This window comes from Meleagris gallopavo, chromosome 6, assembly GCF_905368555.1.
Source record: "Meleagris gallopavo chromosome 6, MGAL_WU_HG_1.1, whole genome shotgun sequence".
In the NCBI taxonomy this organism is placed as follows: domain Eukaryota; kingdom Metazoa; phylum Chordata; class Aves; order Galliformes; family Phasianidae; genus Meleagris; species Meleagris gallopavo.
Window position 1 is genome coordinate 22,007,892 of NC_139409.1, and position 22,850 is coordinate 22,030,741.

Consider the following 22,850-nt stretch of genomic DNA (forward strand, 5'->3'; position numbering starts at 1 on the left):
TAGCCACCTCAAAAAGTATCCCAGAAAGGAAAGCTTAGGCTTCATCATGCAATTCTTTTTTGCCCTGCAGATCACTTCAGCCACTCAGTTTATTCCTCCACCTCCTTCAGTATATTTTCTTCTGCAACCATTAGTGTTGTAAAGTCCACAAGCTCAATTTGTTACCAGTTTTTTGGGGGACACAGTCCATTTAGACTTGCTGAAAATCTGAAGTCAGTGTTCTCCAGAACCTAATAGAAGGCATGTACCTATGAAGAAGAAATAGCAGGTAAGCCATGAGCTGTGAAGTCAAATTAGGATAAATTCAACACTAAATTCTCTGAGTTAGAGATTAAAGCAACAGAAATATTTTATACTGAAATTCACTAAATCTAGAGCTAGCAGGACCTGAAAAATTCAGTGCTTAAATTTTAGGCATTCTGACATTTCAGGCATCCACTTATGCTTAGGCTTTCTAAGAAGATTAGCTGGTACCTGGAGGCTGTTTAATGTGCTGGCACCTCTGGGAAGATGTGGTCATGCCTAGTGCCATCAGCTTGGTGAGACACGGAGTTGACAAGGGCTCTGTACAGCTTCAGCACAGGATGACCTGGGCCATTTTGCACCCATGTCACACAGAGCACCTTGTTAATTCCCTGCATGTCAGCCACGGTAACTGCTCATGGGCTTGCTTTTATCTTATATCAGTTTTCAATATGACTTCTCTTTGAGGTTTAAAATAGCACATATTGCCTGGCACTTGCTATGCACAGGTGTTTTATGGCTGTACAGAGTGCACAAATGATCTGTAGCTCTGCTGACACCAGAGTTTCAAATCATCTGTCAAAAATGTGCTCACCTACTGTGCAGGCAGGTACATCTGAGCTTGTCACCAAGGGCTCACTGTATAGTCCACAGGATGCTCTGTAGACCTCAAAAGTAGGCCACATGAATCATACCTTCGAAACTAAATCCCTTTACTCTCCACAGAGTAGGAACTAAGGATGACTAATTCAGATGTAAATATCTACGTTGCAACTCATTAAGATTAGGTGATGTAATTTCTGAAAGTAAGGATGACTTAAAATGGTCAGCAGCAATTTAGTGGGAGTTTTAATCATCTCATTAATATATAAACGTTAGATTTAAGTGCCTGAGTGGCTGTTAGTCATATAAATCTCTTGGTTGTTTCAGTCTTCGGCCAAAATTTGAATAACTGAATTTGTACTTTTGAACAAGAGATCCAGTTCCCCCTCTTGGCACCTCAGAGGTTCACAAAGCCCAAGAGACAGTACACCAGAGGTGGTCAGGCACTGCTGCAGAATTTTAGATCCTGGGTACTCTTTCAAAAAGTGTTTATTTCAGAGGACTCAGGTTTCGCTTTTTTCAAAACATTGGTGTTTGTGTAAAAGTTGACGTTAATTTCTCTGATGACTCTGCACTATTTTGTCACAGGCTGGGAGACCATGGCTCCGTTCTGATTGTGACCAAGTGAGTTTGATTCTCTACCTCCCAATGTGTTCCTTAAACTGCAAGTTAGAAGGTCTTTTGGACTTGGACTAAGGTAAAAGTATTTTTTGCTGAAGGTCTACTTCACATTGATTCTTGGAGATATCATTAATAGTATGAATGGCTGTACAACTTAAAAAGCATAAAATTTGTAAGGGGGACAACTTAATCTATATTAAAAATTATTGATGTGTATTAACCGGTGCACAGATAATATGAAACAGGAAAAATCACAGACAAAATCACAGAGACCTAAAATGATACTTCCATTCTAAAACAAATTCTAGATTCTGCTACCTAATGCTTTACTAATGCTGTGAGAAAGGGAACATCTTCAACAAGAAGAGAGTAAAGGGTTATTGTCAAATATAGTCTTCCTGTTAAGATGGAGGTAGACTTCAGTTATCTTAAGGAATAGTAATTCTCACAGGTTGATTTTAACCATTTTGAAATATCAGAAAGGGAGGAAAAAGCCAACAGTTTCTTACAGCTACTTTTTGTGCAAGACTAGCTTTTTAAGAATTCCAGTTGAGTGTCTCAGTTAACAGAAAAACAGTGCTTTGTACAGCTTAAGTGTGTCCTTCTAAAACCTTAAATCATATCCAAGTAAGGAAAATAAAATCATAAATTCTGAGAGTTTATATTTGAAAATGCTGTAAGGTCAACAGAACTGTTACAAAAATATACTTTTTTAAAACAGGAAGCCTTTTCAGTTAGTCTACAGGGCCACTTTCTGGTAATGATGCAGAAGGAAAAGCTCACTTCAGAGTTTATATGAATTATATCAGTGTTCACAGTCACATTCAGGAATAATTTCAGGAATAATTTTTTTCTGTTGTTGAGTACTGAGCAGAGAATCTCTTTGAAATTGAAATGACTACAGAAATGGATAAGGAACAAATGGACAACTGAACAGTAAAAAATAGCCAAGAGCAGATGTTATTCAGGCAGTTGTTCTAGGACAATGCAAGGATGCAATAGCTGAGTTATTACTGGGAGTATGCAACTTCTTGCCTGAAACTGCCTTAGAAAAAGAACTTGAGACTGCCAAATGGGATGTCAGTTTATAGAAATAATTCCAGGGATGATTTGAAGAACTACAGGCTTGTGAGTCTGAAATCTACAGTGCACATCAGTAGCATGTTTAATGAGAACAGAAATAATACACATCTGGAACTACTCCCTGTTTTTGTCCAATGAAGTATTGCTTTATAAATTCAGAGTAGTTTGAAAAAAAAAACACATGTAGATAAGGATGATCTGGTAGGTACCATCTACTTGGGTTTCCAAAAGGCTTTTTACAAAATCCCTCAGTAAAGATTTAAAGAAAGTTAACATCTGTGGCCTAAAGGGGAATTTTTCTTTAGATGAATATCTGAATGAAAGACAGAAAATAGAGGGTAGGAGTAAATGTTTAGTTTCACATTGGAGGGAAACCACAAAAAGAATTCTTCAGAGGCTGTTCGATATATTGAAAATGTCTTGGAAAAGGGACAAGTCAAGCTTGCTAATGATAGTTAGTCACCCTGAACATCAAAGGACAAGGGCCAAATGTGGCGGACTGCAAGCAAATTTTATGTCACTAAGCAACTAAACAATAAAATAGCGAAGGAAATTTGATGTTGAACAATTTAAAGCAATGTGCATGGGAAAATTTTATCTTTATATAAAAAATTAAGGGCTCTGTGGTGGTCTTTACAGTCAGGAGTGAGATATAGTTGCAAAGATGGATAACTGAATGTAAATGTCATATAAGCATTGAGTAATTGTCAAAAAGGCAAGTAAAATATTTAGATTTTATTTTTAGGAAAGGGATAGAACAAACAGTAAACATCACTACACCACTATATAATGTCAAGCTCTTCCTATGTCCCAAGATTTTCAAGTTGTGGTCTCTTTATCCCAGAACAGATGCTATAGGTCTAATTCACATTCTAGGCAATGAGGTCTTGAAAAGAGATTCAAATTTATGAAAGTACTAGTGACATCAGGTTTTATTTCTTGCATTTCTCAGAAAATATGCCTTTGGATATGGTTTTAACTGACATGCTTCTGTACTCTTATAGCTTCATTTTATGGGGGGATATCTTTTTTTGAAATGAAATAAATTACTCAGAAAAACATATCATTTGCATTGATTGAGTATTTTTGATTCTAAACCACAGCAGGATTGTGAATGTTGGTTGGTTAGCAGGACTTCTTAATGGTGATGAGTATGCCTTTTGTCATACTGAAAATTTCACAAATAAATCCACCTGAAATACAAACCATCAAAACACACAGAAGTAATCCTTCTTTCAGATGTTGAGATAATAAAACTTTTGATAGAGAGATAGTAAAACTTAGCTGATAAATGTGCAAGAAATAATATCAGCAAGTATAAAAACAAAATTCTAAACAGGATGTCACCAACAAGCATGGTTTCAAATTATTTAATTTTGGCAAGAAAAGCAGTCAGTAAACAGCCCTCCTTATGCAATTTTGAGATCAGAAGTTTTTAACAAAAGGAATTAGCTACCAAACAACATGAACTTAAATTGTGAAATTCACTGCCAAAGGATACCACAGAAGCCAAAAATATAATGCTCTTACAAAATAATTGTACAAATTAATGGAAGAAAATGTCCACTAAGTGCTTCTAAACCCGATGACTTGGATAAATGTTCTAGCCCTTATAGTCCATGATTTGCAGATTGTTGGGAACCAGAAGGATGTACAAGTGAGTGGTGTCTTACAATCATTGCTTTTGCTCAAAATAACAAACTTTATGCTCTCCTACTCTGACTATTGTATTTCACCACTAATCATAAGAAATACTTTCCAAATTTAAGTTTAAACAGAAACGGTCTGAATCACCTTTCCTAATCAGCAGTCTACCTTTAAAAATATATATAACTGAATAAATAAGAAAACAGAAAATTTAAAGCCTTTTAACTATGTCTTCAACAATCTTTTAAGGCTAGGCTGCATCATATGTAAGTAGTTACAACATTCTAGCAGTGCAATCTGACATTTGCAGCTAATACTTACCACATTAACAAAAAATTAAAGTTCTTCCCACTCCCCGTGCATCATCCTGCTCTCCTACTATAAGTGCTTTTGGGGAGAAATTGTGATCTGAAGAGATGTTTAATTCCTGAAAGAACTCCTTTTATTCACAGTGGAAGACACATGAATTTTACAAATCTCTACCAAAAAAAGTTTTTTGTTAATAGTTGGTGAAAAAAGCCTAAGGAAAATGTGTACCTAATCCTATTAGCTGACTTAATATAGAATTATTAAAAGCCTTGATACACAGGATTTAACACAATCTTTCTAGCAGGGTGTGATGTAATCTATTTTTGTTCCTCTGCTAGCAGATGGCTTACCTTTAAGTAATTTCCAATATGTTAGGAGATCAAAAGCCATCCTTACGCCACTGAGGCAGTAATCGTTCCTCTCTGTTGGGGGTTGCTTGGGACTGCGGTGGGGATATGCAAAGGCTGCTGGCATTTCCAAACATAGAAGGTCGACATTTCTTCACACTTTGAAGTTAATAATCCTTCAGAAGTTGAAAAACTGAGAGATTTTCAAAACCCTTTTAATGTTCTATATGCCATGTGCTAAAGTAAATATCTGCAAGTAATCACTGAAGACTAGTGCAAGGAAGAGCTTCCCAACATGAATGCTGCATGCAAGTTCTGCTGGACTGTGCAAGGCACATGTCTGTGCTACTCGATACAACCTCCCCGTTTGCGAACACACCATATTTATTTGGTGATCACAGTTTTTGCTCTTCTTACGTTAAAAGTAACAGAATAAATGGTATTGTCTCAATATGACTTAGAAGTAAGAAACAGTAAATCGACATTTTCCAAAAACAAAGGGTGCAAAAGTTGGTTCTCAGAAATAATAATGAAAGGATCTGTATTTAAATGTTCCAAAAACTGATTCATAACAAGTATTTAAATAATTTAGAATTAAGTTTGGAATTAGCTTAACCTATTTGAAGGTCTAATGTTATTGAAATAAGTGAAGGCCATTTCATGTGAAATTAAATATAATACTTGAGCTGGGTGTATTTATTCTTGAAATTTTAAGAGTCTGGCCATTCAAGAGCAGGAAGTTGGTGACTAAACACCTGGAAAAATGTTTGCTTCTGCCAGCTGTATCTTCTCCACAGTTGCAGTGAATTTTTTTTCTGTGTTTGGACTTATTCAAGTCATTCATTCAAGCTGAGAAAGTGATCAAGTACGGAAAAACAAGAAAGCTTGCTTTCTCCTTTCAGTATATGAATAAAAATTGATTGGTAGACACTTGGATGTATTAGATTTAGACTCTTAAAGAGTAGAATGATGAGAACACCTCAAAAGCATTGATGAAATGCAGGCAATATGCTCCTAGTCCATTTTAACATATTTTGATAATAATAGTCATTAGTTTCTCAAAAATTCCAATTATCTAAGACACGTTTTTATATCAGTTTCCTGCAAGCATCCAGAAACAATTTATAGACTAATCATGACCGAAACTTTAATTATCTTGTTGGTAGAAGCATCGTATATTATTTTGTCAGCATAATACAGTACCAAATGAAGTCAGAAAGAGGTACAGTAAGACATACAATTGTCATCACATGCTCTTGAATGCCTGCTGTCAGCACAGCACATTGTGCCAGGGTGACCTGAGGTACCCAAAGCTGTCAGTTAACATCTGCAAGATGTGTGCCTCCCTGTCTGGTGAGGTACATGGCTCAGGCAAAGTTGCCACTGCCATCTTGTCTGTGCATCCTGGCAGTACGGAGGATCAGGAGGGCTCATTAGCTCCTCTCTGCTGCATTCAAGCAAGTGCAGAAAGCTTTTTCGCTGTTTAACTTCCCCAGCAGGAGAATTAACTCAAAGAAAGGTTAGGGTAGGACCATGTCAGGGTTCTGCAGTGCAAAGAAAGGAATTATACTGAAATCATGTCCAGAAGTGTTACCTCAGTGCAATTTACTTCTGCCAAGGTTGCAGTAATGCGATAACAGTTTCAATGTGCTCACAGGCTCCAGAATCAGCTACATTTGTCCAGGCATCCCCCTCCCTATTTGTCTCTTCTCCCCCTTCATGATCTTATCTGTTTGCTTCTCTTTTTTCCTCATATTTTAAACAAGTCCATAATTTTTGTTCAGTACTGTTCACTAGTTAGTCTCCAAAGCTGAAGAGCCTTCTGTTTCATCCCTGTTTTCAAGTTAGGAAGCTGAGGCTCAGAGCAGAGACGTGATTTATTCAACATAAGCCAAGATCCTTGTGCTTTAGTCAATCACCTCTGCTTCTCCCTAAGCTCTCCTCTTTTAATAAAATGAGTCTTTGCTTTTACTTCAATACTTATTATTAATGAGAAAGCTACACTGAGGGAAAGGCTAAAATTACCTTGAAGCCTAACTGGCCAGTGTTCATAAAAATGAAATCTCTCTAGTGAGGTGGATTCAAACAGGTTCGACCAACAAATAATGTGACCACAGAGGGAAAAATAGTCAACCATCACATTAGGAAGACATCTTTGTATAGTCAAGGGAAATCAAATAAGATTTCCTTTGGAATACATGTCTTGCAGAAATACCTTAGTGCAAAGCCATCTCTTTCAGGTATGTCAGCATGGGAAATAAAAAATCTAAGTTCGCAATAGGTGTCTGAGAAGAGGTATGAATCTTGTAACCATTAAGATAGAAGAAAAAAGCTTCCTCTATGATTTGCACTTGCATTTCTACTGTGTATTCTGCACTCTTTCCACATCTAAGCTGGTCAGGATACCCAAAGGAAACAAAATGATTCAGTTCACAATAGGCTATAAACAGAGAATATCCACGGTTCATGCCAATTAGAAAAAGGAGTATGTCCTCGAGTTTCATAGCTCAATGTCTCGGATTTAAGTCCCTCTCTGAGAACACGATTGCAAAAATACAGACATCTTAGCAATGCTTCCCAGGTATGCTTGCTGCCTGAAATTTCAACTGAAGAACCTCAGGCTGGCATATTAGCAAAAGCAAAAGGCACCACTTTCTTTTAAGCACAGCACAGGGAACAATTATGCACAAAAATCTCTCTGATATATATTCCAGCACAGGCCAATGGTACACAAGCCATCCCATCCCAAGGTGTCTGGACATAAAGGGCTTGTCAAAATGAATATGAGATGACTACTGTGAGTCTGTATATATAGAAAAAAGCATAGCACAGCAGTGACTGCACAGCACTTTCTGTATTCCTACTGTGTACCAGGCAAAGATTTTTCAGTTCATACATCATTCACAACTTGCTACAGGGATTCCACAAAGCCAGTACATATCCTTTACACAAAGAAAGGAGGAAAAGAAGAGATTCAGAAAAGAAAAGATTCTGAAAGTATGTCTGCTGGATGAGTAGTCAGTGTCGGGCACACACAAAGCTTAGCAAGAAGCAAAGTAAATAAGTAAACAGTGACATCGCCTGTACTCCATCCAAGCCACTATGATACAAAGCACTACCTCTGGTATCACAGAGTATCTTCTCACTGCAGAGGGAGAGAACAACCTCTGAAAGGTTTTCTCCATCTTCTTCCCCCTTTTCACCCCCACCTCCACCTCCCAAGAAGCATTCACACTATTTGGTATACAAATGGTAAGAAAAATGGAGAGAATAAATGGTAAAATAACATAGAATGAAGCATGGTTTAGATTCAATTCACCCATCTTTACCAACCTACAAGGAAGATATCTCATCTTGGATACTTACTTAGATTCTTTTACAGCCCCTTCCAAGGGCCATGTCTTCACTCGTCAGAGGCTATCGTAGGAACCTGTAAACAATAGAGGTCAATATGGATGAACCATGGATAAATGTTTTGTCTTTGCTCATTAAGACAGCACCTATTATCTTGGCCATGCATTGAATCACTTTTGCTGAAAAATGTTCTTCAGAGGAGATCCTGCACAGGTACACACAGGAACATCCTCTCACTAATCGACCTATATGAAAATCAGTCATACATACTAAAAGCAATTTAGAAGGCAAGTCTGCAATGAAAAAATTCAAAAGCAGTGGCAAGACAGAGCAGATTAACATTGATCCAGATAATCTTTTCTGATTAGATTGCTTTTGGGGAGTGAAAAAATATATATACTTTTTTTTTTTTTTTGGCACAAATCACTTGAGGAACAGCCCCAGACCTGCATGAAGAAGAGACCAAATATGAACTACCTTTCTTACCTTTACTTGCCTAAAAAATTAGTTATGAAACTATAACAGTAACCACTACGCTTGATGGTTACAGGTAATGCCTGTTGTTGTTTTCCTTGAAGTATCATCCTTAATCCACTGCTTAAATAAAGTTTGCTAAAAAGAAAACGTAAGGGCTTTATACAGCACGGGTTCTGTGCCATAAGCAGTGGTTGAAAAGTAGTTTATAGATACTATATCACACACAAGGCAGCACTGCAGCATAGTGCCAAGCCCAGATCTAATCTTGAAATGTGTTTTAACTCTGAAATGAATACTGTACTGCAGACTGCCTGCTAGTTTGGTTTCAACCATATTTTATCTCCTGGGGTTCTGAGCTGATTGTAGCAGAAAAAGGTGCCAAGACAGTCTCCTGTATTAAAATATATGGGTTACATATGCACCAAGTTTTATACACAGTTTAGACTTAAACATCAGCAGCATAAGGCATGTTGGGATGTAAACTGTTTTCAGATGTGTCTATGGGCTCGAGTGGAAAGGAAAATATTAATGCTACTCAAACTGATGGCAGAATCAGGACCCAGAAGGTGAGCTACAAAGTTCTGAAGGGGAGCTGCTGTGTTTCTCAAAAGCTATAATCCTGACATTGGGGTTAGCTCTATTTCTCCCTTATACAGCAATGTGTTGCATTATGGCTGTCTAAATATTCCTGGAAGCATTTCAGAGATTTTGTGACCCAGATGTGGATTATGTGTAACACTAACTATGTACATGCTGGAGATGATTACACTGGGAGCTTTCAGATTCCATTCTGCACGTGTAGTACTGAAAAGAAACTTGACTTGTACTTATGAAATTCCTTTTGACCATAAGAAAAACAGAAGGAAACCCCCTTTGGAGACTTCCATAATGGGAAACAGGAAACAGGGCTGTCAAGAATGGAAAGTTTGCAGCACAGGAAAAACAATGGACTCTATAAACATAAATGTCATTATCAGATACTACGCAATGGCCTTGCAATAGGTCTAAAGTTGAAAATATGCAGTGGTTTGTGTTTTCATTCAGATCTGAAGATTGGTTTATGGGTTATTCCCATTCTATTGAGATCAAGTGGTATTTTTATATTGAAAAATGGGCATAGGTTAAAGCCCAGGGGTAGTGGTTTTTAAAAAGACTCTTTATGAGAGTTTTCAGCATCTTGATTCATTTCTGCTCGTTGTTTTCGCATTTCTTCACAATCAAAGCTTTTGAATTGGAGCAGTTGTCATGAAGATTAGTTGGGTAGCAATACAATGAGTTTTAATGATAGCATTTAAATATTAAAAACAAGATCCTGGTATTTCATAGTTTCTTCCATGATTTTATTTTCTCTGCAGAACTGATAAAAGCACAGATTTTTCATTGACATGGGAGATTTCATTCAAAAGAAAGTACAGCAGCTTTTTGTTTAGACTTCAGTTAGCAACGCTCTTCTAGGGCTTCTCTGAAAGCAAGAAAACACAGAAGATTCCAGAGTTTGCCTTCCTCATGCTTGTGGACTGCTAACGAAGGGAAACAGAATAGAGTCATAGAATGATTTAGTGGCTGATTATTGGTTCAGAGTATTCTTGAAGTATACCACAGTTCACTGGTTGTAAAGGTGCTGCTTGCAGTCCTGCTGTAGCACAGTTCAAAAAAACTCAGCAGTCTCTAGGGAACACATGGCCTCTTTGGATCTCATAGAAAGCCAAACCAATCTCAGAACAGCTTTTTCTAGTTTGTACCTTAAGGTCTACATTCCAGCAAAAATCACAAGAATACAGTAGCCAAGCCAGAGCCTCTCCTGTTTTCAACTCAGGTTCCGGTATTATCTAGATAACTGCTATCACCACTCACCTTGCTAAGGGAGGTTTCTAGCTTCTTTACACTGATGATAGAGAAGGTTCTGGGACACATCAACAGGTCAGAAGTTGTATCCTTGTCCTGCAGGTTTTGTGTAACTACAATGGGGGAAGGAGAGACCTCTGATTTAATATAGATGCTTACATTACAGTGGTCAGTTTCAGTGGAATCAGAGCATGACTGATCTCCCTCAGCCTGTATAAAATCATTGTTTCTCTACGTGGACTGTAAAATGAGACTTGTGACTAGCCTGGACAAATACATCCACAGTGTAAATGTCAATATATGGGTCAAATAGTTTCCACCCCTCACTTACACTTGCTGTGTACATTTAGGAACTCAAGGTCATCCTCACGGTTCAGCACAGTTGCTCTAAGAAAAGTTGAATTCAGCTCAGCCTTCTCTGAAGCACTGACCCTCCTATGTCCCAGGGAAATGGCTGCCAATGTCCCTTGGGTGTCCACAGCCTTGGTGGCCATCTGTGCACACGAGGTCTCTGCTGAAGGAGGTCCTGTTTCCCTTGGCTCAGCTAACAGGGTTTCCACTCTCTGTGCCTGGGAAAAGGTCTTCTGTCTGTGACGTTCAGTAGTGTCTCAGCATTGATCCATAGTCCTCTTCCTGGCCTCTTACTTTCAGTTTCTTCTCTTTTTTCAGGTCTCTGAGCAAATGAGAAATTGAGCAGTTAAGTAAAGAGAGCACAAAAAAGGGCATTTGCCTTTGCAGTCACGTTTTATTTTGCACCATTCTGGATGGTTCTCCTGAAATGGTGGTTAAAAAGTGGTGATTATGCCAAGAGGACAGCTGAAGGTTTCGATTTCTCAGAGTATTGTCTGCATTTTTTAGTTCTGCAGTTCTGTGGAGGTTTTCCTAAATGAGCTGTGACTGAGGGAAGTACAAAAATTAACTGACTGTTCAGGATATAAAGTGTAAAATTAAAGCTATCAGAAAGAAGAAACTGCTTCTAACAGCCAAAGGCTCAACTTCTGTCAGGTCAGCACTGAGCTCTCCCCACCATTGTCTGCCCTCGGAATTAGATTCCAGTTGCCATTTTCTGAAGTACCTCATTGACTACAGTTCAAATTTTCCTTGTGTATGATTTGAAAAGCCTGGCTATACTTTCTGCTCACCCCAGACACATCATTTTCAATGATTCCTTTATTCTGAAATTAATGATAGCATACTTTGTGGTCCTGTTGTAAAGGTCCTAGGAACAAATGACTTCAGACTGCTCTAGTCATCTAGGAGAGATACGACCTCCACAGTGCAATTCATCTGCCCTATCTTAAATGCCTGTTTTAGGATGGAATAAATCACACTTTGGAAGGCTTGTCTCTTCCCACTGACTGTTAATGGACCCTAATAACTGGCAGAGAATAAATGCCTAATTTCTGAGCTTTATGATGAAGGTCATCCCATCACAAATGAACAGCTAAATGTTTCACTGAGGCTGTGTTACCTAACCAGAAAATGACTCTAGAGATATTTGTGTCATCATTTTCTTTAAGTACTGATGCTACCAAAATGTTGCTTTGTTAGTGGCTTAGAAGAAGAAAGAAAGCAGGAATATCTTAGGGAGAACATCGGATACAATCCAGTAGCTGCCAGCAGGAGGAACCCCAAGCTATACATATTGACTGCTATAGTGTTTCTTTAATTTTCCATGATAGAATTATATTAGAACTAAGATAATCTTTCAAAACTGTTTATGAAATTGACACTAATGTAAAAATGAAAGAAATAAAAACATTAATTTTGGACCATAAATTATGAGGTACCTAAAGCCATCTACATCTTCCACCAAGTCAAAGGGCTTGTTGCACAAGATTGCATTCTATTCTTGGAAGGGTCCGGGCAGTGTGTGCAGCTTAGTGCACTGTGAAAAATTAAGTAAGAGAACCTGAAATGCTGCTATTGCACAGTAATGCCTTCTTTACACTGAAGAAAAAGTCCAAACTGTGGTGGGGAATCTTTTCAAAATTCTCCCAGAAATAGACCTTTTAGCTATAGAAGGGTAATCTCCTTGAAAGACATATTTCATTCCCTGTCATCCATCTGTTCTGGAAGAAAAAAAAGAAAAAAAAAAAGAAAAAAAAAAAAAGCAGTAGATTTTTCCACAGATAATTTAGAAGAGCAAACATTAAATATTTAAGGGAAATTTCTCAAGAAAATGCAAATGCTCATACATAAACACAGAAAAATAATTATTTACCTCTGTATGTAAGGTATAGCACTCAAAGTTTTTCAAGGGTATTGAAAACTTTGAATCTGTGATAGTGAACAAAAGAACAGAAGCACAAATCTGGGATGTGCTGCTGGTGTACATAATTGATATCAGCCATAATTATCTGAGTCTTAGTTTTGCTGGTTTCAGACTAAGCATTATCCCAAAGTTATAAGTATTGCTCATTTTGTCCAGCCAGTTTGGTAAGCAGCAAAGTTGAGAGAAATGGCGATTTAGGGACCAGTGAGCAATGCTGAAACTGAGCTCATTTTCAGTGTTCTGTGTTGCTTAGAAACACAACTTTTATCTTCTCTGAGACCTGAAAGGTTGTGCATGTACACAGGATGAAGATGATGGCTTACAGATGACAAATGTTTCAGAATAATTCATTTAGAGAAAACCCAGGTAAAGGAAAATACCTGGAAAGTACACTAATTTTAGGTTACACTTGGGCTTTTTAAAAGAAATGTTGAAATGAGCAGTGTTTTACAGGGATTAATTTAGTCACTCTTTAAAAAGTGAGCCAAAAAGGTTTTTACTTCTGAGGTTTCCACCTGTATCCTTAAATCTCTGTTGTGGCTGGAATTCCAGTTTTGCAATCCTAGCAAGATTACTTGGGTTTGGTGGTATTTACTTACATGTCAGAAGTCCTCATCAGATAAAAGAAGGGACGTTTAGGTTAGGTGTTCAGAAAAAAATCTTTGAGGGCAGTGAGGCACTGGCACTGCTGCCCAGAGAGCAGTGGGTGCCCTATTCCTGAAAGCACTCAGGGCTGGGTTGGATGGGCCCTGTGCAGCCTGAGCTGGTGGGAAGCAACCAGCCCTTAGCAAGAGGTTGGGTCTGGGTGGACTTTAAGGTCCTTCCATCCCAAGCCATCCTGTGATTCTATCCGTCTATGATTCTATGGACTGAAGTACAGCCACAAATAATGCCTATCAGGTCAACATCATGCAGACAGATGCAAGCTTTTTCTCTGACTGTTATGCAAATGTCCACTGCTATTTTTTCTACCTTCTTACCACCTTCAAGGAGAGAGAGAGACCTTCAGTGAGAGAGGTGACTTTCCAAGTTCAGATGATAGGATCACTCTGCAGAGGTGAAGCATTTTCCCCTTACAGTCAGTGTAGCAGATGCTCTCTGACAGACAGTGAGCATTCTGTGTTGGTAACTAAAAGCAGATAAGTAAGTTTTTTTATGGAAATTCAGTGTTTAAATTGCACAAACTGGGCTACGCACCCGAGATATCATCAACAAAATGCAAATATTAGATACATAACTAAAGCATACTGGATTGCCATATTGGATAATTGGCATCACTGTTACTGTTGGTCTTCTTAGTTTGCACCATTTCATGAAACTGAACACCTTTGCCTGTATTATTATTTGCATGGGACCATATTTCCCCACATATGCAATGAACAGTGACTATAGTCAAAAATCACTAAGGAATCCTTCTGTCTCTTTGACTGAAGTCACTGTTGCCTCTCAAAGCAGTATGGCAGGCAGCAGGGCTATGGCTGCACCTAGAGCCACTTTGCAACCTGACCCCAAGGAATCTGTTCATCTGAGAAACACAAAGAGTTAAAGCAACAGGTGTAGTATCGAAGATGACAAGCGTTTCCCACTTTCATCTCTGAGAAAAGCAGCAGCATAATGAAGATAAATAGGAATTTTACAGATAGGTAATCACACGATAACAGACCCCTGTTATTTAACACCACCAGAGCTATTTCAAATAGTGTTAGGACTTGTCTGTGCCCACCAGTATCAAGTTCTGCTAATCAGTGATCTGTAAATGTGCATGGTTCATTAGGGCCCCAAGAACAGCTGTCAGTGTCCGCTCAGGATCAGATTGCAGGATATCATTAACTCGGATTCTATATCCGCTTCAAGGCTTTTGTTACAACTAAGTCATAATTCTTTTTTTTTTTTCTTCAAACAGGACAGCTAAAGACTAAGGTTTCTGTTTTACCTGCTTCTGTTCAGTATCATTTTAATGTGCATTCAAAAGAAAGCTGTAAATATAATGTTCATTGTAACTAGTGCAATAAAACAGAACAGTTTCATGCCTCCTGCTCAAGCCTGTGCTCAAGCTTTATAGTTGAATTGTTTTTGTGGAACAACTTAAACCCACTTTAATCCCATATCACCTGTAAAATATGTAAAAATCCATATAAAAAACCACATTATATGCTTCAGAGCAAAGTTTTCAGTTTACTTTTGTGACTCTTATCTGATAAAATAATACGTTGGTTTGGCTATTATTTCATGCCTATAGTATAGCTCTGGAAACATAAGGCCAAGCATGCTCCTTCTTATGAACTGTACTCTAATTATAGTATGGGTTGTTTGATTTTAAGTGCTTCCTACTGCAATAAGTTATTTATAGGAAAAATGTAGAAAAAAATGCTGATGTTCTTTTTCTTCCTACTTTTTTGAGGTAATTCTACTGTTTATTTCTGCATTAATTTCAAGGATGATCAAGAAAATCAAGAAAAAATCATATTCACAATTGACAGATTAAGGATCATGAACAAAAATCAACCAATACGTTATTAGCTGAATTTTATTCAGTCATCTTGGCTATTATTCTCCCAGACTAGCTAAACAACAACAACTTGGATTCATGAAACATTTATTCAAATAAAAATACTCAAATTCAGTAATTTGCATGAATGATTACATCAGCAAAAAAGAGAAAAAGACACTAACAGGCTCAGTGCTGTCTATAGCATGTGTGTGTTTATAATATCCTATTTTACTCATGTAGGCTATTATACAATTACAGATTAGTAGATCTGTTATTAGATACTAGGCTGATTATTCACTACTGTTCTTATAAGCAGATTTCATACACTCAGTATGAGTCTGACCAAAAATCTACTTACTTCAGTAAGGATTATGTTCCTAGAACAGGCTATGGAATATAATTAGTAATATTAATTAATTAAGATTAATTAAGATTAGTAAAATATTAATAGAAATTGTAGATATCTGGATAGAATGTGATGCTAAAATTAAGGCTCTAGGGTAAAATGTGTTTTTAAAAGAAACTCTCGGAATTCAGCCTTTTTAATGGATCCTGTTGAAAACCCAGATCCAGCATACACAATTGTCCTGGCAGTATTTGGAGTGGAGTGGATCTGAGGCTGTCAGACCACAACCGGACACCAAAGTGAATTACTCCAGGAGAAGTCCATAAAATATCTGCAGGAGGAACCTGACATCTTCATCCATAAATGTACCTGTTCTTCCACATCCCTACACACATTCCAATGGAGCGTCTCTTTACATTCAAAAAAAAAAAAAAATCCAAAAATTCATAAAGCCTCTCGTTAAAAAACTGAACAGAATGAACAGAAGCTATAAGAGTGAAGGCTGCTGAAACAAAACTATACATCTCTGGGAGATGAATTTGTCATTTACAGAACCCAACTATGTTTCAGGTCTTCAGTGGTCTCCTGTTTCTTCTCAAAAGACTTTTCCGCAAGGACGAATTTAGGTTATGATAGTTGGATGCTGAAGCCTAAAGCACTGACCATTTAGCTTTCTGTAGCCTGGGTCCAAAAATGTTAATACTCCTGATCTGGCATGAGCAGTTAATAATGTAAGTGAACAGAATTAAATGCAGTTTTGTGTGCAGTGCCCTTGAACCTATGGCTATGAAAATGTGTTCCTTTTTGCCCTGTATAAATGATGTGCTATGTATATTTTCTCAGTGAAGGACAAGCAAAATATGACACAGATTTAAAATTATTTCATATTATTTTTGCTTAGAAGAAAATCATATGTTTGTAAAAATGGAGAACAATGGGGACTGCCTTTGACAGAAACTGCAGTACTGAATTCCTTAGAAACTGACACACTGACATACAGCCCTTGGCTGAAGATGCCAAAAGCTCTGTTTTAAGGTTTATCTGCAAGTGACTGAGACTTGTATCTGGCTGAAATAACCTGAGAGCTGCCAGCACCATTCTTTTTGGGCACAACAGCATACTGACCTCCAAACCCAAGAGTATCTCAAGGGTGGCAAGCTGCAGGCAGCACCCCTGCCCCAGGGCAAAAATAGTGGGAAATATGAGGTCCTGGTGGGATGTTTTGGGGGCATCTGCTTGCTCCTGCATGCCTTTCTTGGCTCCCTGATCATCTTCTAGCAGGAAATCTGTTTGTGTAGAATCTGTCTGGACTTTGCAGTCTGCCATCCCACGATGACAATTTAGATGGAGCAGAAAATTAGTCTGAAACCAATTTATCACTGAAAGATTCTATTAAAGCAAAACAAAACAAAATTGTTAGTGGGCAAATTAGTTTAGTTCCAATGGCCTGTAGGTACTGCGAAGCCAAGAGGCCTGTGGCTTGGGAAGGGATGGATTTCTCCCAGCTGGGGGGATGTTGCCACAACAATGAGAAGCATATTGTAGGTCATGTTGTGTAAAGTCAAACTTCTGTCCCTGTTGGAAGAGCTCAGCACAGAGCACCAGCCACGAGCCAAGAAGAGAGCCTGTTATACAGAGATTTGGGAACTTCTACCACGCTGTATGAAGATGCTTACAAGATGTCAGTAGGGACAACAAACAGAAAGCATTTATCAGTAAGATGGGAGAAAAACTGTCTTCTTTGTTTCTCTGGAGGGTAACTTCCTATGATTAGAAGCTATTAAGAAGATTTGTGGCAGTTGCATGCTAGCTCTCAGTGCAGAAGATACTAGCAATATTAAAGCTGTACTACCAATACCTAGTGGTAAAGCAGAGTCTTGGTTGTAAAACTGGATAAACAATAAAAAGTGATATCTGTGACTACTTTCCCTATTCATGGATTACCACCTATATTACCACCTAATGAAGCATATTAATAAAAAATATTTTATCAAACCATCTGATATGAAAAGGTAAGTATCAAAGAACTAATAAGCTACAAACTATTACAAAACAAAATAGAACGGATGATGTACTGATGCTTTTTGAAAAAAAAAGATTCATCATTAGCTCTGTGCAATGACTGCTATTGAAATTCTGGTGAGACAGTTCTCTGTTGCAATGCTGGGAAAGGATTAATGTCGGAATCTGCTGGCAGGACAAATCATAGCAGCGTGCTTGATATATTTTTCAAAAGCATTCATTTTAATATAAGAATCTATCTAACTGACATAGCGTAGTCAGTGAATGATAATTAAAGGTAGTCATTCAACTCATTTAATGTAATTGTTTTTTGTATTTTTTCCCCAAAATGAAAAATAGGGCTGTTGTAAGAGAGAATGTTGCTACCCCAGCTTTCTTTTGATAAAGCAATAACAAAAGACATAACAAAATGCTGTGATGAAAACAAAGTCACAGCTCTGAGCCTTTTCTTACAGATTTTCTTGCAACTGTGGCCAAAATTATAGGAGTTTTCCACACACATAACTCTAGTTCTAATTTACAGTAAGTAGGCTTACCATGGGCATCTGGAAATACGTGATTTTTCTTTCATCATATTGATTTATATGACCATAATTATGACTATCATGATGCTTGGGAAAAATGCTAGTTCTCCTGTTACCTGCTTGGACTTGCTATGTTGTGCAAAGCCCTGTAGGGCCTTCTCCAAAAGGCATAACTGCATGCTGACTCCTCTACCCTGTAGTCCTATCTGCTTTGTCCTGGATGTGTGGGAGCCAGAGAAAAGGGTTGCAGGTACCTGTGATGATGGCAGCACTGCCATTCATGGGAAGCCTGATCAGTGAAAGCATTTAGCGTAAAAATATAAGGCCTTTCACTCCCATGAAGTCAGAGCCCAAGAAGAAGACAGCTCCCTCAAGTTGTGCTTCAACTTTGATCAAAGTACAAATTTTAAGATACACTGTATTAAAACAGAGCAATACTTGAACAAACACAAGTGTGGATATATCTAGATTTCAGCCTGTTTTTGGCATTGAGACCAAAACCCCAGATCCTAACATCCTGTGCCTCTGCAACACTTGAATTCTAGATCCGGATCTGGATCCACATTTTGCATTTTGCGCTTGTTTCTGAATAAGTAGGAACAGCGGTATCCCACTGATCTGACATTCACAGCTACTGTCAAAGAGCTGTAAAAACACAGCAAAGACAACTCCCCAGTGCTGTTAAATTCCCAAAGAAGGGACTCAAGCTGCTGCTTTGGAAGTAGCTGAGGAAGATTTTCAGATGTCCCAGTCTTTTGCATTGGCTTTCCAGGCAGTTCTTTTCATCATTAAGCTCAGCAAGGATCATTAACACAGCGACTGGTTCACCTTCACCCGTGTAAAAATGTCCTATAAAAATCCCATTGAGTTCTCTAAAGATTCAGAGCGGGAACAGTCTCTTCTTCTGTGAACCCGTTCCCTTTATTGTCTTTAAATCAAGGAAGACCATTACAAGGAAAGATTGCTCTGGGACTATTTGGGGAAACTAGTTCAGGATCTGGGGTGCACACACAGCCTTCACTTTTACAGCAAGCGGGCCATTCCCCTGTTCTAGGAAGCTGCTAGGGTTTATTCAATGGAATTGACATATTTGTGCGTCTGGCTTTAGAGCGAACAATGTGGGCTAATTTTTAACCTGACTTCCTGTTAAAATGAGTCTCACATGGCTCTGCTGTATAAGTGTGTATGCTGTCTGTGACAGCATATATTTTAACTATATAATTTCTGGAATTTGACATAGATCCATTAAGTTCCTGCAAGCTGTATGAAAATAGCTAGCCACATGATGGGAAAGATTGTACTACTGTCTGTATTGAAGAAAATGTGTCAGTGGATCTTCCCCATATGAGAAGCAAGGGAATCCTGACGCAAGACACAGGCCATAAACTGGCAGAGTCACTGCCAGATGCATTGCTCACCAAGAAATCTGCTTTTTTTTTTTTTGATGGAATAGTTAATTGCTAAGTTATTAAAAGCTACTTTCATTCCAATTGTAAGCCTTAGGAACTGGGGGATGCTGAAGCCCTGTAGTGTGGTGGGTGGCAAGTTGAGCAATGCACTGACAGGGGCTTTATCATAAGGAGGACAAGCAGAAGACACTGTCACCTGTGGCTTCTATGCACCATCATTTGTCTGACTCAGTTGCTCAGTGGTAGCTGACTGGTTTCTTTAGAAACAGTCATTGGATCACCTCTATTTGGGTTGGGTTTCTGCTGGCCCACGCTTTGTCAAATCGACTTTTAAAGATGTTGCATATTTCAACCAAGTCCACAATGGAAAAAAGCCAAAAAGACTATTTCTTTCCTAAAGAGCCAATAAACTAGGAAACTGTCTACAAAAGAAAGATCCTGACAGAAGCTTTCAGGCAGGGAGTTTCCACCTTTCTAGATACAAAACGAATGAATACTGTGGGTCCTGTGTGTGCTGCTCCACCCTCCTTTGACGTTCTCCACATGTGCAAAATATATAAAATAAATGGGAAGTGACTGTTTAAAGTGGCTAAGGGCACTAAACTTGCCAAGTATATTTACAGCACATCTAAAGGTTGTTGCTAGGATCACTAAAATGTTTATTGGCAGAATATGAGGAGTGAATTTTATAAAATATTTACTTCTGGACAATAAAAAGGAAGAGAGGATGATGATTATATTTCTGAATGTCTATAACGAAAACGTTTGCTCAGTATCAAATCCCAGCCTGTTTATAAAGAAACGTAAATGTCACGCCTTCCACGTCCGAATAGAAGCCAAGTTAAGGACACATGACATCTGCTCCAGATGAAAGTGAACCATGCTCATAATGTAATTCCACATATATAACAACTTCCTCTTTTTTTTCTTTTTTTCCACTTTCCAAGGAATTACTTGGAGCATCTGGGGAGGACTGTCAATGTAACAGCTTTGGCTTGTTAAGAGAGTTTGAAACTCAAATTTCCTTTGTGAAGATGAGGGGTAATGGTTCAGTAGCTGATATCTTGCAAAGAATTATCTATCTGGCATGTGTAAAGATATGTGAGAGCTTTCCTTAAGCGAAAGTTATATTCCAGGCTCCACTCGTTTCCTGTAACATTCTTGAAAAATGTGATTTTGTTTTCTTGTGCAACAAATCTGTAGGCTTAAAGTGCATCAGTGCTGCAGTACTGCTCCATCCCAGTCTTCTTCATCTACTCAACCACATGGAAGGCCAGTCAGCCCTCACGTCATTGTGCTGTTGGTAACACTTACTGTAAGGATACATGCCCTCTCAATGTATAGCAGTGCTTGTATCAGCACCTGCTTATTTCACACTTACGTTAGTGCAGTTGTTAAATCTATTCCATCTTTCCTTCAGCATCTACACATGCTCATCTAAGGTCATGAATTCATAAGGGCTCAACATGCATCTAATAAAAACTCACAAAAAACCTCTCTGTCACAGTAGCATTTACTGCATCATCGTTTTTCTTACAGGGAAAGAATTTTTCAACAGCTTGTGCAAAGTTGCGAACACAGTCTTAATTAAAACCACATTCAGCAGAAAGGTATCTTACATTATGAGTGAAGGAAAGATCTGGGTAATATTAAGCTGCTGATAAAATACACAACTAAATCAAGCTAATTGTTATTACTGGCAATCCCAGTGACAGATGAGCAGTTAAACACTTGACTGAACAGGCCTTTGGTCAAACAACTGATGTTACAAAGCTATTTGGTAGTAGGCTCCTGATCCCACTGAATGAAGAGATATAATGCTGACAGTGAGATAAACAGTGCAATTTGTGTATCAAAAACATTGTCCTTCCTCCTGTTCTTACAGAAAAATGCTGGTGGAATGCAAACTTGAGAAGCCCTAACACTGGTAGACTTGAGGGACAGGAGCCACAAAGGTAGTCCAATCTCCTGACACAAAGTGATAATCTCTTCCAGTAATTCCCATTCAATAACTCATTGCTAATGCTATTACATTGTTATCTGTCTCATAGGCTGAGGCACTGATGCAAACTTAATTTTGTCATGTTCCACATGCCTTATAGTTATTTACATCCAAAGTATGTATAAAATGTGACCTTTCGACTGTGAAAAAGTTTTATAACAACCACAATTCTATTTTTTCACTATATAGTAAGAATTAATTGACTAAGGTTCACTCTGTTCAACTAAGTAATTGGAAGGATAAAAACAGAACATAAGCATTTAAGTTGACAGATACAAGAGTGTGAGAGATTTCTGATTTAGAGAACCAAACTCCAAGTAAATCGGGTCAGTCAGGATCTCAATTTTATCTTTATTTCAGAAGCTGGAGTCCTCTCTGGTGCCTTTCTTTGACAAGGCTTGTCTGTTGACAGTGATTTTTTGAATTTCTGCAGAGATCATAGAATCAGAGAATCATTTGAGTTGGAAAAGACCCTTACAGACCATCTAGTCCAACTTCCCTGCAATGAGTGGGGACACTTACAGCTAGATCAGGTTCCTTAGAGTCTGGTCCAGACTGACCTTGAATGTCTCCAGGGACGGGGCATCCACCACCTCTCTGGGCAACCTGTGTCAGTGCCTCACCACCCTCACTGTAAAAAAAACTTCTTACTTATATTCAATCTAAATCTCCCTTTTTTTAGTTTGAAATCATTCTGCCCGCTAAAGAAACTGTCTTCTTCTTTCTTACAGCCCCCTTTAGATCCTGAAAGGCCATTCTCATTTGCTCAATGTACACTCCATGGCCATGGAGATGGAAGGGGAACACTTAAGTTTTGGTGCAAGTAGCATTGTGCTAGTTTTGCTCAGAAAGGTGCTCGTATACATGGTGATGGGCACGGTGGAGGAACCTGAATAGAATAGAATATGCTGTCAGCTCTATCTGAAAACACTTTCTTCTCAGTAAGGTGGTTCTGCTTGAGCCTTCATCCAACGGAAAGAGGCTATCCTTCATTTAATATAACTTAAATTGGAATAATGAGTATTGTGTCTGTATGGAAGACTCATCTAAGGCTCATTTCTGAGCTGGTGAGCAAACAGGAATAGTTACAAGAGGGAATACAAGTGAACAATGTTGAACAAGCCTGATGAGATCCACAGCTGAATTGCTCTCTTTTCTAATCTCTTCCTTTCAAGAAAGAAAAGAAAAAAAAAAAAAAAAAAAGAGGAAGAAATAAGACTGGAAATAAAGGACAAGTTTCTAACAGTGCATG

At 38.2% G+C, this 22,850-nt stretch overlaps 1 long non-coding RNA gene across 1 annotated transcript in view; it reads left to right on the top strand.

Moving 5' to 3' along the window:
- LOC146544100 (uncharacterized) overlaps positions 1-22,850 on the top strand; it is a 47,489-nt gene that overhangs the window by 21,873 nt on the left and 2,766 nt on the right. The window contains exon 3 of the long non-coding RNA XR_014884089.1: positions 1,435-1,543. This is a non-coding gene — a long non-coding RNA (uncharacterized LOC146544100). The remainder of the gene's footprint in view (positions 1-1,434; positions 1,544-22,850) is intronic.